The sequence below is a fragment of the Trematomus bernacchii genome, unplaced genomic scaffold (genome assembly GCF_902827165.1).
Source record: "Trematomus bernacchii unplaced genomic scaffold, fTreBer1.1, whole genome shotgun sequence".
Classification (NCBI taxonomy): domain Eukaryota; kingdom Metazoa; phylum Chordata; class Actinopteri; order Perciformes; family Nototheniidae; genus Trematomus; species Trematomus bernacchii.
The window spans coordinates 3,408,538-3,417,191 of NW_022987611.1; the positions used below are offsets into that span (position 1 = coordinate 3,408,538).

Here is an 8,654-nt window from a genome sequence, read left to right on the forward strand (position 1 = left end):
CTCAGTTAACAGAGGAGGTTCATCTCAATTGAATATTTCACCTCCTTTTTTCCCTCACTCGCGTCCCTTCCTTGATTCTTAGATCCGCCTCCGTAAGATGCGAGCGAGAGACACAAGGAGGAGACGCGAGGACTGAGGTAATACCTCAGGTATTAATTGGGACGTCCTCGTTCACTCAAACGTCATTCTTAAACGACGTCTGTTAATGATGACACGTGCACAGCTGTATCCCATCTCATCGGGTTTAACTGAATAACCCCTTAGAACCGGTGCTGTCTGTTCTCGAGGACGGCCTCCACGATTACTCTGGTTTCTCTTCAAAGTGTATAAGTCTTTCGCCTTTTACTAAAGACTTCCGTGGAGAGGAACACCTACGACTTCAATCTATTTTTGGTAGGCTTGGCCGTTTGGCTGAGCATTCTGAGTTTGTGAAAGACAAGAAAAGGGTTAGGCGTTAGAGATTTGGAATCCTGTCACCGTGAAGCGGCGGCAGGATCGAATGCACTCGTTGTCACACATCAAGGCATGGTCATCTCTCATTCAGGCCCCTGGGATACACTGTGTCCAATCTGGCTATCCATAGCCTCTCACATCTACGTCTCTGGGCCACAGACCATCTGGAGTTGGACTCCAGGACCGCTGCTTGAACGGATTGCCATCCATGGAGCAGGAAGTGAGTAACTAATGGAGTAAGTGTGTTTTTTCTTCTCAAAATGTTATATCTATGTTGAGTGAATCGTATAGAAATTGTGTTACCAGTTTCACCCACATACTGTAGTCCACAACGTTTACATGTAATAAGGTATACACAGTTTTTAGATTGTAGGCTGCCCAGATCCTGTGTTTTATAAACATTGTTGTTGTAATTTCCTGCACAACCAGATTTGTTGCTGAAAAAAATCCCCGTGACCCCTGGATTTTGGGGTCAACATGGGTTGTATCTTTGCTTTGACCAAGTAAGACTGCAGGTTTCTGTTTTTCCTAAACGCTGCAATTATACTGTGGTCTTGTAAAATGTCAGTTTTTCCTATAATGTTTTGAAAGTTGGATTTGATGACTCTGACTAGTTTAACAGCTGACTGGGAATATGTAGTGATAAAAGGCAATTTGGAGGAGACCAAAACGGGTTTCGTCTGTTGAAATGTTCTAAAACATGTTCTTAGAACGGAACGAGTATACCCTCTAGAGATCAATGCTCCAAAAAGCGTTTTGGTGGCCATTTTGAAATCATCTGTTACTGCATATTCTATGGAACCTCAAAAGCTGTGATTTAACCAATCCCGCAAAAGTGTGATTCGGATGGTGGCTTGTTCTGTGGAGCAGGGTGTGGGTGTCTGTCTCTTTAAAACCTGTTACGCACCGCCCCCCCGGTACCGGGCGGATAAACGCGCCATTTGCAGGAAACAACGTCTAAGGAATCTTAATATTTAATAAACTATGAATGTTTTATATCCATGTAACGGGAAGAAACTCAGCTAACTGATTTTTTTTTTTTAAATCTCCAAAAAAAAAACACAATGCTATCACTCAGCCTCTGAATTATCCACGAGCGAAAAAATGTAAACTATCACTGCACCTAAACTCACTCATAACTCCCTTATTACTTATCCTAGATGCACAGCCAACCCCTCGATTAGCATCTCCTGGAGACACAGAATCTGGGGGTGGCCACCTCAACACTCAGTGATAAACATTTGCGACGCTATAAACGAAAACGTACATCAAAACATGTGGCGCTAGGTAGGTACAAACGCTAACATGGCTTACCTTGGTCAAAACTGGTCTTCAATGGCATTAAAACGATAAAAAAACGATGCTGCAGTTAATCCATAGGTTAATCCAATGTGTCTGTGTCCTCTTTGAAATGATTTCTGATAATCCATAAGCAATAAAACTGCTTTTTTGTTTCCAAATGTCAGAGCGAGAGATCGCTTCACTCTGGTGCAAACCTGCATGCGGGAAGCCTCCACCGTTTGTTTTCAAAACGGTGTGTGGGGGCCTCCCCCTTCCATTCTATTGGCTCTAACGGTCAAAAAGAGGTGTCAACCATCAAAATCGACCAAGGAGGGCCAGAGATATGAAGAAAAAAAACATTTTCACCCAAATAACCTCAGAGGTGGAGTGGTTTTGGCTAAACCTCTCTAAAAAGGTCAAATGTCACTTTTTTTGCATCAATCTTGATACAGGGTACTTATTATAGTCTACTAACCCATCATCCAAGGGTAGTTTTCACTATAAGTAAAAAATAATTTTTGGACGGACACTATAATTTACAGTTTTTTACTATGTAAAATCTGAATTTTCTTTAATATAAAAAACATCTATATTGATTCTGACTTGTCTACATCCAACTCACAGGTTTATCATTACTTTGAGAAAACAGATTATTAATTTAACCCTTTTAGAAGGGAAGATATGGTCATTTGTTCTGGGAATGGCATTTTCGAGCCTGAGACCTGAAAAACAGGCTCAGAGCTTAACAGGTTAAAAATACTTTAGCATCCAATTTGTGTGTATTATGGAAGTTAATTCCTTTGAATGTGGTGGTGTCCTGAAAATCCACTGAGGTGTAGCTGGTGATGGATAGGGGTTAGGGTTAGGGTTAGGTTAGGAACAGGGTTCAGCACCAAGGAGAGTTCCTCCCCGGTGCTGATGGAAAGTGGGATGCTTCGCTGATGGAAAGTGGGATGCTTCACCCATTCTGCTTACCTTTCTACTACCCATAGTAAGCAGATTGAGCAGATCTACGCTGTCTCCGCATAAGACCTGTCGGTTAACCACATTTACTGTGGTAACTTAAACACATCCGGGGTCTCGGGGGGGGTCCCCTGGGTCCGGTAAACAAGAGGTCTGGGGACTTAGTTTATTTCACACTTCCAGGAGAGACAACGGGAAAATCCCGCCTCTTTGCCGGCTCACAGACCCCCAAAGGACGGCCAAGAGACCTCCAAGAGGTGTCCCTGAAGTGGGGACTTAGTTTATTTCACACTTCCAGGAGAGAGTCCGGCAAAATCACCTCTCTTTGCCCACTCACAGACCCCCAAAGGACGGACTAATGACCCCCAGCATGTCCCCATAACAGTGGCACCTCCATAACCTTGCACACCGTGAGTCCCCGGGCCCCCGCAGTTAAGCACTCCCCCACGGACTAAACCCAGGTATTCACACCCACCAGAACCTCGTGCCCCTGGTGACCCTAAAGGGGGGTGGATTTTGTGGTGCTTTTATGTCCGCCCATCAGCATCCAAATTCGGCCTTCTTATTGGCACCACCACCCCCCTTCTGGGCTGGAGGTTCAAACACTTTAACTTTTTTTCACCCTCCTCTGGCTTACACCTCCTCCGCCAACACTTGAGCGCTCATCACAGGGTTCAGCACCAAGGAGAGTGCCTCCCCGGTGCTGATGGAAAGTGGCACTTTATCTGCCCCTGGGAACCATCAAGGTTATTTATTTTTTATTTTTTTATTTGAACAAAAACAGTACACACAGCCACATAACATTAACTATTTACACGGTACACTATTACTATTACTACTATAATGTTTACCCAGGATTCAGGCACCTTCCCTGGCTTGTAAAGTGCAGTTATGCGCCCTGGAGGTCTTGTACTATTTGCAAAATGTATACCCAGGATTATAATAATAATTATAACAATTTATTTGAACAAAAACTATATACACGGTATACATATTCACAATGTTTAGCGGGGTTCCGGGGACTATATTAGGGGTCTAATTCGTATGGTGCACCAGGGCAAACAGGTTGAGTCCACGGCCCCTGCCCCATCATCAGGAGTGTCAACCAGCCCCGGTCCCGACTTCATTGGCCTCTTTCCCTCCCGCTTCCGCTTCCGCTGCTGCTGCCGCTCCAATGACCCATCAGGTGAAGATGATGAAGCAGTACTGTTATAGCAGCCCTCTTCGGAGGTCTCCCCATCTGACAGCGGTAGACATCCTTCTGATGATGATGCAGCTGCTGCCGCATCTGATGACGCCCTGAACATGGAGCGGATTCTCAATGCCTCCTTTATTCCTGGCGCATTCGCGTAGAACCGGTCCGCCGTGGTTACGTCGTGACACATAAACCTGGCGAGAATCGACCGGCTTTCTGGATCTTGGTGATGCTTGATATTGTCAGCCAGGGCAGTGCGCAGGATTGTGAAGGTGACGGCTGTTTCTAGACCAGCATCAGCCCATGCCCTCTTCAAGTGAGCGTTCAGGTTCTTGGAGGCCCGATTCCCCCTTGTGAAAAGGAAGAATTCATTCTGAGGACCCAGCAAAGCCTCTTTAATCCCCATCCACCGTATGACCCAGCTAAACTCCTCTACTGTAAGCGCCAGCTGTGCTTCGCCATATGTCTTGGCCGTCTTGTGATCCTGCACATGGATGATGTAGCCCTCAGCAGTTCCCCTTTTGGCCGCCTCTAAGACCTCAGTGTTTTTCATGTTTGCGTACACGCCCGGACGGTGGCCATACAGGAGGCTCCAATGGAGGGTGAGATAGCCATAGAGAAGGCACTGGGTGGTTGAGGTTGGCTTGCCGGCCATCAGGTCGAGGAGGTCCGGGATGCGCTTCTCAGCGGCCGCCATGGCGGCGAGAAGCTCCGCCTGGCTCGGCAGACGATCCAGTTTGTTCCTCTTCACCTTAAACTGGTGGAGAGTGACTGCCTTGTTCAAGTGTTTCATGTTGGCTTTCACCTCTCTCATTATGTGGGTCATATCAGACTGGGTGAGCTTGCACCCCCGGGGCTTTGACTCAGACATGTACCCCATGAAGTGGTTCACATTCTTCAGGAAGAACTCTGATGTTGTGACTGCCCGGCCCGACTTTGCAATATACTTGCTCCAGCCACGGATCATCTTCATGTTTCTTAGGAACAGCCAGTCTGACAGGCGGTTAACACCATGGGCCATGTATACTATGAAGTTCTTTATCCGGCTGACCTTCGACAGAACTTTGTCTTTCTGTTTTACTGTCGGAGCGACACCCAAACAATGATCCCAGTATGTCTGAAGGTACGCCTCCATGCTTCTAGGCAACGTGATTTCACGCATGGTATTCCCCCGTCCACACCCAGTGGACCAGTAATTTGAGGGAGAGGGCAAGTCATTAGCCAGCTTAGAGGCACGGGTCTTCCGGCATACAGGGGTCTCGCTACCGGAGGCTACTGCAAACATGACAGTTTCCACCGGGCTTTTGACAGGGGTCTCGCTACCGGAGGCTACTGCAAACATGACAGTTTCCACCGGGCTTTTCACAGGGGTCTCGCTACCGGAGGCTACTGCAAACATGACAGTTTCCACCGGGCTTTTCACAGGGGTCTCGCTACCGGAGGCTACTGCAAACATGACAGTTTCCACCGGGCTTTTCACAGGGGTCTCGCTACCGGAGGCTACTGCAAACATGACAATTTCCACCGGGCTTTTCACAGGGGTCTCGCTACCGGAGGCTACTGCAAACATGACAGTTTCCCACCGGGCTTTTCACAGGGGTCTCGCTACCGGAGGCTACTGCAAACATGACAGTTTCCACCGGGCTTTTCACAGGGGTCTCGCTACCGGAGGCTACTGCAAACATGACAGTTTCCACCGGGCTTTTCACAGGGGTCTCGCTACCGGAGGCTACTGCAAACATGACAGTCTTCACCGGGCTTTTCACAGGGGTCTCGCTACCGGAGGCTACTGCAAACATGACAGTCTTCACCGGGCTTTTCACAGGGGTCTCGCTACCGGAGGCTACTGCAAACATGACAGTCTTCACCGGGCTCTTCCCAGGGGTCTCGCTACCGGAGGAAACTGGTAATATGACAGTCTTCACTGGGCTCTTCACAGGGTTCTTGACCGGTCTCTTTCCACCGGAGGCTACTGCAAACATGACAGTCTTCACTTGGCTCTTCACAGGGTTCTTTACCGGTCTCTTCCCACCGGAGGCTACTGCAAGCATGACAGTCTTCACCGGGCTCCTCACAGGGGTCTCGCTACCGGAGGTTACTGGGGACTGCATGACAGTCTTCACCGGGCTCTTCACAGGGGTATTGCTGCCTGAGGCTACTGTGTTTATGCCGGAGGTACTTGGGATTGCCAGGCCCTTAAATCGTATACATTCGTCCTCTTCCTCAAGAACAGCAGCACTCTGCTTCCTGGGTTTTAGCTCCTTTTTCAGCCTGGAGCGCAGGGTCTTCACCTCATCATTGAGGGCATCCTTCTGAGCCCTCAATGCCACATTTTCCAGCATCACCTGCCTGCAGTCCTCATTGTCACACTCGGTATGTGGGGAGAAGGGTGGAGGGTGCCCGGGGTATTCCTCCTCATTGTCTATATCCAATGATGTAGCCATTCCAATGATGGGGTTAGTCTCACGGAGGTCATGGAGCAACTGCAGTGCCACACTATGCTTCAGCCTTGCCATGACCTGCTGTGCCTCATGTCGGGACAACTCAGGGTGGTCATGTTTTACATGACGGTCCAGTCTCTTCCCAGCGTACGAACACCCAGCGATGGGACAGGGTTTGGTCCGAACATTTATCCTTCCACTGGCTATTTTCAGGAGGATTCCCCTCTCCTCCAAGTTCCGCACTGCATGCTTGTGCTTAAGGTGTTTGTTCAATGCCAGATAGAAGAGTCTGCACACCGGGCATTCAGATGACATCCTTACTGAAACACACATAATGAATTTGATCAAAATTATGTTATAGTTCTCCGTTTATATGCGTTAGCGTGAGCGGTGGTTGCGACACTGGGTCCGATGCATCAATTCATGGTGCATGGACCAAGGGAGGTATTGGGTTACCACCGGGTCAGATGGTCCCACCTCCGCAGCAACGCGGGGCTGGTGATGGCAACATTGGGTCCGATGCATCAATACATGGTGCCCCGACCATGAGAGGGTTTGGGGTACCCCGGAACCAGGCACCACCCCAGCAGGAAACGGGTTGTATGGTCAAAGGAGGAAAGAGTGATAGAACCGGGGTAAAGCAAAGAAAGTGTCCGACAATAGTGACTTGTGAGGCGGCCAGAGAGTCTGTCATATCTCGGTCCTATCCTCCAGGCAACGCTGTGGCCAAAACTGGGCTAAAAACAAAAAAAACTAAAAAATATTTCATCCAGGGAAATTTGGGTGAAAATGAAAAAAAAGTACCCGGAAATAGTGCTTCATTAGCCAGCAGCAGTCCCCTGTCGACTCATGTGACATTCCTCCAGGGTTACATAGAACCAGGGTGTGGGTCCGAGCCATCTCCGAGACATCTCTAGTCCGTGTTGATAATGGGGGAAATGTACCCCAAAATAGTCCTTCATTAGCCAGCAGCAGTCCCCTGTCGACTCATGTGACATTCCTCCAGGGTTACATAGAACCAGGGTGTGGGGTCCGAGCCATCTCCGAGACATCTCTAGTCCGTGTTGATAATGAGGAAAAAGTACCCCAAAAAAGTGCATCATGACTCAGCAATCATCACACTCAACTTTGGTGATAACCGGGGAAAAGGGGTCAAAATGGAAAAATTGTACCCCAAAACAGTGCCTCATGACCCCGCAGGAGTCCCCCGCGGACTCCCCTGACATTCCTCCATGGTCGAAATCACCCAACTCAACTTTGGTGATAACCGGGGGAAAGGGGTCAAAATGGAAAAATTGTACCCCAAAACAGTGCCTCATGACCCCGCAGGAGTCCCCCGCGGACTCCCCTGACATTCCTCCATGGTCGAAATCACCCAACTCAACTTTGGTGATAACCGGGGAAAAGGGGTCAAAATGGAAAAATTGTACCCCAAAACAGTGCCTCATGACCCCGCAGGAGTCCCCCGCGGACTCCCCTGACATTCCTCCATGGTCGAAATCACCCAACTCAACTTTGGTGATAACCGGGGAAAGGGGTCAAAATGTAAAAATTATACCCCAAAATAGTGCCTCAAAATCGGGTAGAGTCACCTGGAAAGTGCCCTCGCATTCCTCCATGGCTCAAAATGTCGAACTTAAACTATTTGGAGAACCAGGAAAATGTAAAAAATACGCCCCAAAATAGTGCCTCAAAATCGGGTAGAGTCACCTAGAAAGTGCCCTCGCATTCCTCCATGGCTCAAAATGTCGAACTTAAACTATTTGGAGAACCAGGAAAATGTAAAAAATACGCCCCAAAATAGTGTCTCATAATCGGGTAGACTCACCTGGAAAGTGCCCTCGCATTCCTCCATGTCAAACTTAAAGTATTGGGAGAACCAGGCTGGGGGGTCCTTGTGCCACAAAATTAGGCCCACTCAGAGTGCTTGGTGAGCGGATACATTCTTCCAAGATTTGCAACAGCCGTTTTTTTTCTGAGTGCACCCAAAAACTGGGTTTCCGATTTCGTGCAGATGGTAGTCTGAAAAGTATGGATGAAACTTTTTGACAGAGAAGTGGAAATGAAGCCCAGGGACTTTTTCCCCTTCTCCGTTGCACCAACCATCGGAGAAGGGGAAAAATCGGCCCGAAGCGCCAAACACTTGGCCCCTTCTCCCGTTGGCACTCACAAAAATTTTGACAATTTTTCAAAACTTCATTTTTGATTATTTTAAGATATAATTAAGCGTTTTCTTCACTTTGTTTTGCTTTCCACGGGTGGGGGCGCCTGGCAGGCCGCCTATGAGCACCCAAATTCGGCCTGGATCATCCAGGATTTGT

The 8,654-nt window shown here is 48.3% G+C and overlaps 1 non-coding gene across 1 annotated transcript; it reads left to right on the forward strand.

Moving 5' to 3' along the window:
• The first annotated feature begins 301 nt into the window (after nt 1-301).
• LOC117483662 lies at nt 302-418 on the forward strand. The gene has a single exon (XR_004556000.1). It is a non-coding gene; the product is annotated as a U5 spliceosomal RNA (small nuclear RNA).
• Nucleotides 419-8,654: the final 8,236 nt, after the last annotated feature.